Source organism: Otolemur garnettii, unplaced genomic scaffold (genome assembly GCF_000181295.1).
Source record: "Otolemur garnettii isolate 467f Iridium unplaced genomic scaffold, OtoGar3 scaffold00066, whole genome shotgun sequence".
Taxonomy (NCBI): domain Eukaryota; kingdom Metazoa; phylum Chordata; class Mammalia; order Primates; family Galagidae; genus Otolemur; species Otolemur garnettii.
Window position 1 is genome coordinate 9,455,689 of NW_003852461.1, and position 8,088 is coordinate 9,463,776.

The window sequence follows — 8,088 nt, forward strand, 5'->3', positions numbered from 1 at the left end:
ATTTGGGGAAATCGGAAGAGTCTGTAATCTAATAGGAAAGGAATTACTCAAACAGCTGAAAGTGTGTTCATCTTCCCTGCCTCACAAATAACTTGGAAGCCGGTGGTAAACTTTACATCAAAAAGAAAATAAAACCATGCACAAACTCAGAGGTCAACTACGACAGGCATTTGTGAAAAAAAAAGAGCTGAAACAAATTTGTGGTAGAACAGTAGAAAATCCAGATCACTTAAAAGAAAAAAGAAACACCTGAAATCCGGTCATAGAGAAAAATTATTAAAATTTTGAGATACAGCTTTCCAGACTTCATATGTACAATGAAAAATTATACTTTCTGTTTTGTGATCTAGTTTTTAAAATTCTTGAATATATCATGAGCATATTTCTTTTTTTTTTTTTTTTATGAGCATATTTCTTTAAAGAATGTTTTTTAAATTAAAAAAAGATCTTTGGGAAATGCCAGGGGAGAGTGTGAAAGCAGTGGCCTACTACCAGAACTTACACAGTTGCATCTCCCACATTTGGGGAAAGTGCAGGGTCAACAAACACATGGGGAGTGCAACGGATAAGCCGTGCCCAGATGAGCTGTGCTGACCTCGCTACCTCCCTGCCAAGGCAATACCACGAACTCACGTCCATGTCGAGAAGACACTGAAATGTCAGCTTAGTCACTACATAGTATTTTACACATATTAGATGAATTTACTGTGATTTGCATAAGATTTTGGAGATCGCTAATTTTTGGCATTTATAAATATTAAAATGCTAAACATTCTTATAACCCTGAACTTTTTGGAATCCTTTATGAGTTTCTAAAGATAAACTCTGAGAAGCAGAATTGTAATATGTGGTTAAAATTCTTTGGCTCGGCGCCTGTGGCTCAAGCGGCTAAGGCGCCAGCCATATACACCTAAGGTGGCAGGTTCGAATCCCCAGCGCAGGCCCGCCAAACAACAATGATGGCTGCAACCAAAAAATGGCCAGGCGTTGTGGCGGGCGCCTGTAGTCCCAGCTACTTGGGAGGCTGAGGCAGGATACTCGCTTGAGCCCAGGAGTGGGAGGTTGCTGTGAGCGTGATGCCATGGTACTCTACCCAGGGGGATAGCTTGAGGCTCCGTCTCAAAAAAAAAAATTCTTTGGTTGCAAGTAATAAAAACCCAACTAGAATTGGCTTAAGGAAAAAGGAAGAATTTATGGACTCACATTTATTCAATAGTTTTTTTTAGCTATTACAGTTTTTGTTCATTGAAAAGTACAGACAGTTTTTCCCAGATTGGAACAGAGGTCTGTTCAAAGAAAACTATAGAGATTTTATTTTTTTAACCTAGGCTCATTCCTCACAAACACACACTGAATGCAATCAGCTAAACATTGCTAAACATTAACAGGTGCTCTCTGCGGGTCTCGGCAGCCCCCACCTGGGCAGCGGTCCCTCTCTGGCGTGCTTCCTGAGGACTCTGGTGCCTTGGCCTCCCCACACCACCTGCTCCATATCCTCAGTTCCAACAGACCACAAGGCTCCACCTGGGCTCCCCCTCTTTGCAATATAGCTTGGAAACTCTCTCTGGGCAGGGAGAGGGGCATCCCTCTCTAGGGCTCACTGTCTCATGTCTCTTGATGTCCAATGTCTGAAAACCATTTGTTACACATCTTGTCTGTTTTTGTTTTGTTTTTAATGAGTGTCTGGTTTTTAAATTGTTTCAGTGTGAAGTAAATCCAGCCCTTTCACTCCGTCTTGGTCCAAAGGGAAGTCTCTATCTTGACAACTATTTTTGGATTGCACATTATGTCTGGGCACTGCGGATCCCCGCGTCTGTGGAGCACAGGATCAAACCGCAGAGAGGTCAGAGAATCAGAAGCAGAGCTAGCTCTGAGGACAGCAGGATCCAGGGATATAAAGGCGACCAGATTTCATGTGTCTCTCTGGCTCTCTCCCCCATCTCTCTCCCCTTTCATATCCTATGTCATGGTATCTTTCTGCACCCTGGTGTCAATCTTTTCTTCTTCAGATGAGTTGAATTCATGAAGAGTTCACAGCTAAAGCAACTTGGAATCGCATTCTTTCAAACTTACCTGTTTTTTAGCTTAGTCATTTTGAGAACTCAATTTCTTTTCTTCTGCTTCAGTATGAAAATTTTCTAGAATAGAATCATAAGCCCATCTCTTGGACGGACCTTAAATTGTCCTAGTCAGGATCCTGGGCCTACTTTTATGGCCAGGAATCTGGAATCTCCTCCCAGACGGATCCACAGGGAATCATCAGCTGAGCAGCCATTCCAACTTGTGTCTACAGTTCTGGGTATGTTTGGTATGTTAAAATACTGCTTTGAAACAATTTCAGACTTTAGTACATTCACTGGCGGTTGGTGTTAAGTGTCAGACGCTTGCCTAGTGCAGTGCATAAAGAAACCAAGGTGGAAACAACCTTATGTTTGAATAAAAGTGGTCAAACAAGCAGTACATCATAGGATTAAACAGGAGAGAAGTCTGAGGGCAAAGGAGCCATTTATCAGATTAGTTTAGAAAGGATGCCATGGTGAGCTTTTCTCAGCTGAGGACCCAGGGCCAGGAAATCCTTCAACCATTTAGGCTAATCGTGTCACAGCCTGGCAAGAGAAACCTTCGATTTTGGAGTCATCTTTAACCTAGTCCCCCTACTTCTTATAATCATGAGCCAATTAGTTACTGGTTCTTATCCATTCTACCTCTTAGTGTCCTTTGAACCTGTCTGCTTCTTTCAGCCTTTATTCACGGAACTGTCCTTGCCCAAGCCGGTCTCACTTGGATCACTGCAGAAGCCTTCTGCCCGCTCCCCGACTGGCCCCCTGTAAGAGATGTTCGTGTTTGCTGCCCAGCATCTGATCTTTCCTGGAAGCAATACCCCAAATTTCCTTTCGGGAATCACCCTCTTCCCCTTCTCAACCATCTGATTTGGGTGGGATTTAGCCTCGCCCTCAGCTCCAGAAGTGGATTCTGTGCAGCTGTTTAGCATTCCTGCAGAACCCCTAACAGAGTTAGAGAATTCATGTCTCTCCTTGACCCTGCCAGCGGGTCCATGAGACACAACCAGATGCTTGTTGGGGCTTCTGGAAAGGAAGTTTCTCTCTTAAGAGAAGCATTTTCTCTTTCTGCTGGACATGAGCAAAGAAATATAGAAACTGCTACGGCCATCGTAGGGTCAGGAGGGGAGCAGACGGCAGGGTAAAGTAGATCACGCAAAAGTCAAACAAGACACATGGAAAGGAACCGGGCCAGAGTTCACCCCACCCTGAACTTACAGCTACGTGAGCCGATAAACTCCTCTATTGTCTAGCTGTTTGGGGTTAGGTATTCTGTAATTTATAACCCGAATCCTTCCAACTGTACTCTCTTTCGATCCATTTTCCATTCTGAATTCAAATGCGTCATGTCATTTCTGAGAGGGGCAGAGAGCCAGTTGCCAGCCTGCAAAATGACCATCCCACGGAGCCACCCTACGATGTCAGGCAGACAATGACGCATATGAGGCACTGAGGGCAGGACCTGTCACGTTGGATCAACATCTTATTCTCAACTTCAGTCCTTACAAAGACTGCTTTGTGCCCGTAAGGTACTGCTTTGTGCCCAGCAGCTTAACACGTCCTATTATGCTGACTCCTTTCATGGCGACCAGACGGCGACCAGACCTTCCCGGGCCTTCCTGAACCTGGTGCTCGCTCACCTACCACTTCAGACTCTCACCCTGCTTTTCGCTTTATATTATTTCTTTTTCACTTTATGCAGCAAACTCTATTCTTCCTTTGGTTCCTATGACACTTTCTCAGGAGCAATTTCCCTAATCTCACAGTTCAGGTTGGCCTTCCCTGCTCTACACTCATAATTACCTTTGGCAGCCCCCAAACTCCCAGGCTCAAGCAATCCTCCTACCTCCACTTCCCAGGTAGCTGGGACTGCAGGCACAAGGCCCACTCCTGTAATTCTGGCTCATTTTTATAGATCAGTTAGAATCAGGACCTTTCTATTCCCACAGTGTCTGCCTTCATTTTATTACACTGTCATTTTTTGGCATTGGTGACTTTTACTCATTTCTTGGTATGACAGATAGATCCAGATGTTCACCAGGTAAACCCTACAGCCTGCAGAGTTCATAGCCCTACCCACTGTTTTTGTGATGTTCTAGGCCTCATTTCTTCAGAATTATGTCTCTAAACTCCTAAATACCCCTGTGCTCTATGGTTCCATCCCATCCTAGGCCAGTGCAGAAGGGAAGAACAGAGTCTTCACTGGTTTTACTAAAACCTCCTTGCACCCAAACACGTGATTTGCTGGGTCCCAGAGAAGGGTCGCAGGGCCCGGTGCCTGGTGCTTCATCAGCTGGAACACTTACTTGGTTTCACTTCTTTTTTGCTCCTCTCTTTTCTTCTCTCCATACCATCCCTGTACCTCTGGAATTTAAAAAACGAACTCAACCATATTCTCCACAGAATAGTTCTTCCCAGAGTCCGAGCTTCAGTCTGTCAGTCCTCAACTGTCCCCACAGGTGACTGAAGCTGGATGGCTCTTTACATGTGTCCCGAATGGACGAGACCAGGCCTTTGATCAGCCTTTGGGGGCGAGCTGTCCCCAGGGAGGACGCAAGCCCTTGAGAGAGGCTCTCCCCACCCCCATCTGAGGGTAATCCTCAGGGAGAGACAGACTCAGCTTTGTACCCGCGGTAGCCAACACTCCCAAAGCTGGGGAAACCACTGCTTCAATCCTGGAGATTGTGAATAAATAGTTATTGAATTAATAAATAAGAAAATGCCAAAATGACAGACAATGCTTGGGCATAGATGCATTCTAGAGCACGTTAAGTCAGGAAAGTCTGGCAAAAATTGACCTGAAAGGCTTGGCGCCTGTGGCTCAAGTGGCTAGGGCACCAGCCACATACACCCAAGGTGGCAGGTTTGAGTCCAGCCCGGCCCCGCCAAACAACGATGACGGCTGCAACCAAAAAATAGCCGGGCGTTGTGGCGGGCGCCTGTGGTCCCAGCTACTTGGGAGGCTGAGGCAGGAGACTTGATTGAGCCCAGGAGTTGGAGGTTGCTGTGAGCTGAGATGCCACAGTACTCCACCCAGGGGGACACCTTGAGGCTCCTGTCTCAAAAAAAAAAAAAAAATTGACCTGAAAAGCACAGTATTTGGGGTCCCAGAGTTTACATTTTCACTCTTAGCCCTATCTGAATTAAAGTTTAACCCAAGACACTCAGATTCTTTAATATCAGATACCTTTAAGTTGACATTTAAGCTAGGTTTTGTGGAATGCTCATTCTCTCTCTCTCTCTCTTTTTTAAAGAGACAGAGTCTCACTTTATTGCCCTCTGTAGAGTGCTGTGACATCACAGCTCACAGCAACCTCCAACTCCTGGGCTTAGGCTATTCTCTTGCCTCAGCCTCCTAAGTAGCTGTGACTACAGGTGCCCACTACAATGCCCAGCTTTTTTTTTTGTTGTTGTTGCAGTTTGACTGGGGCCAGGTTTGAACCCACCACCCTTGGTATATGGGGCCAGCACCCTACTCACTGAGCCACAGGCATCGCCCTGCTCATTCGCTCTTAAAAATATACATTTTGCAGCCAAGTGCAATGGCTCACACCTGTAATCTTTGCCCTCTGGGAGGCCAAGACGGGAGGCTCTCTTGAGCTCAGGAGTTGGAGACCAGCCTGAAGAAGAGGGAAATTATGTCTCTACTAAAAATATAAAAACTAGCTGGGCATGGTGTAGATGCCTGTAGTTCCAGCTACTTGGGAGGCTGAGACAAGAGGATCACTTGAGCCCAGGAGTTTAAGGTTGCTGTGAGCTGTGATAACTCCAGGACACTCTACCCAGGGCAACAGAGTGAGACTCTGTCTTTGAAAAAAAAAAAGGAAAAATTGGCCAGGCAGTGGGACGGGTATCTGTAGTCCCAGCTACTCAGGAGGTTGAGGCAGGAAGATTACTTGAACCCAAGAGTTTGAGGCTAACATAGGTAACATAGAGAGACTTCCATCTCTAAATTTTAAAAAAAAGTAGAAGAGAGAAAGAAAAGACAGATTTGTATAAGTCATTTCTTGGCTTTATAATGCAGAGAAAAACTGAGAGAAGAATTAACCAAGTCTGAAGTTATAAATGAGATAGAACAATCGGAAGTTCATTGTCTATGAAAAATTTAAAAAATAAATTATGTTCATCCACCTATCGGGATGGATAAAAATAATTACCATTCTAGGTTCCAACTTAAAACATTTCCAGAAATGTTCCCTCATGTTTTATTAAGTAAAAACAAAAAAATGACAACATTAAAAAAGAAACTATCGAAGGAGAAATTTTCTCTGTAAGTGCATTTATAACTGTGGGTGGCAAATTCTACCAGAAAAAAAGAAATAAACGGGAGTGCCATTTCTGCCCCATTTTTTTGAGTTTTTTGATAGTGTGACTCCACATATACCTATAAAGACACAAATCTGAGGCTGAAAGTAGAATAGCAAATTATAAGGGCGCCATCTACTGGCAACTCCTTGAATTCTAGTTAATTCATTCGGTGTCCGTACCAAATACTTTCCCGTAAATAATATTGGGATAAGCTCTGTGGATAAATTCAGGCTGCCCAAACTTCATGCTATACTTTGTTTGAAGGAACATATTTTTAATATAATAGTTACAGTCTGTAACACAGATGCCCATAATTGGGAATTATTCATTGAAAGTTGGCTGTCACACCAAGAATGACGATGACAGGATACCTGGTATCCAGTAAAGTGAATACAACAGGAGCAGACAATAAATGTCCAACACTGGTCCATGCACTTTACTTACATTGATTCCTATAATCGTCACAACAACCTTATAAAGGACGTGCTATTACGATTAGCATTTTGCAGATGAGTAAACTGAGGTCAGAGCAGTTAGATATCTTGCCCCAAGTTAAACAGCGAATAAGCTTCCCAAGGAGCAGCTGTGGATGTTGTTCTTGTTACTTCTATCCAACATTGCCCTAGAGGTTCTAGCCAAGGAAATTAGGCAAGAGGAAGTCATAGAATGCATCCAAATTGGAAAGAAAAAAACCCAAAACTATCTGTTTTCAGATATCATATATGCAGAAAATAGAACCTAGGGAACCCATAAACATTATTAGAGTTAATAAATAATAATAATAACTCAAGGTGGTAGAATACAAGATCAATGTACAACAAGCAGTTGTTTCTCTTGAAATCACCTCTTGGTCATGAAAAAATAAACTTGGACCCACTCTGATGCTGTTAATTGGTGATTTATTCTCACCTGCGCAGGAGGCCTTGTTCTGAGACAAGCCGGCCGTGAAGTGCAGGATTTTTGTCTTCTATACCCTTTTTTCTCTGCGTAGCTTAAGTGAGTGGGGGTGGTGGTGGTGGTGGTGGTGAGGAACGTTGCCATAGGCAGGGTTACAGCTTGTTTGTCAATGGATACGTTTCAAATCACAATGGTTATGATTATAGAACAATAATTGATCAATGGATACATTTTAAATTACAATGGTTATGGTTATATAACAGTAATTAATCAAGCCTCAGTGAGTTTTCCACCATTGTTTATCTACTGAGAACTTGGGGGTTTTGTGAAACTTGGGACTTTCTGTGCTTTGACTGTGGGGGGGGCATGGGAACAGGCTGGGAGAGCCCATAGGGCAGGGGAACAGGAGAGTGCTGGGGAAAGAGGGCTGGGTTACAACACTCTGTATGTTGATAATGAATAGTCTAAAAATGAAATTAAGAAAACAGTTCAGGCCAGACACAGTGGCTCACGCCTGTAATTCTAGCACTCTGGGAAGCTGAGGTGGAGTCACTTGAGCCCAGGAGTTCGAGACCAGCCTGACCAAGAGTGAAACCCATCTCTACTAAAAACAGAAAAAATTATCTGGGCAATGTGGTGGGCCCCTGTAGTCCCAGCTATTTGGAAGCTAAGGCAGGAAGATCACTTGAGCCCAGGAGTTTGAGGTTGCTGATGTCAGGACACTCTAGCCTGGGCAACAGAGCAAGATTCTGTCTCAAAACAAACAAACAAAACTCCCCCTCAAAACCAGTTTCATCTATAATAGCATCAAAAAGAAAAAAAA

The 8,088-nt window shown here is 43.8% G+C and overlaps 1 non-coding gene across 1 annotated transcript; it reads right to left on the bottom strand.

The window, feature by feature from the left end:
• Positions 1–460: 460 nt before the first annotated feature.
• On the bottom strand, positions 461–622 carry LOC111726469. Its single transcript, XR_002774232.1, has one exon. It is a non-coding gene; the product is annotated as a U1 spliceosomal RNA (small nuclear RNA).
• Positions 623–8,088: the final 7,466 nt, after the last annotated feature.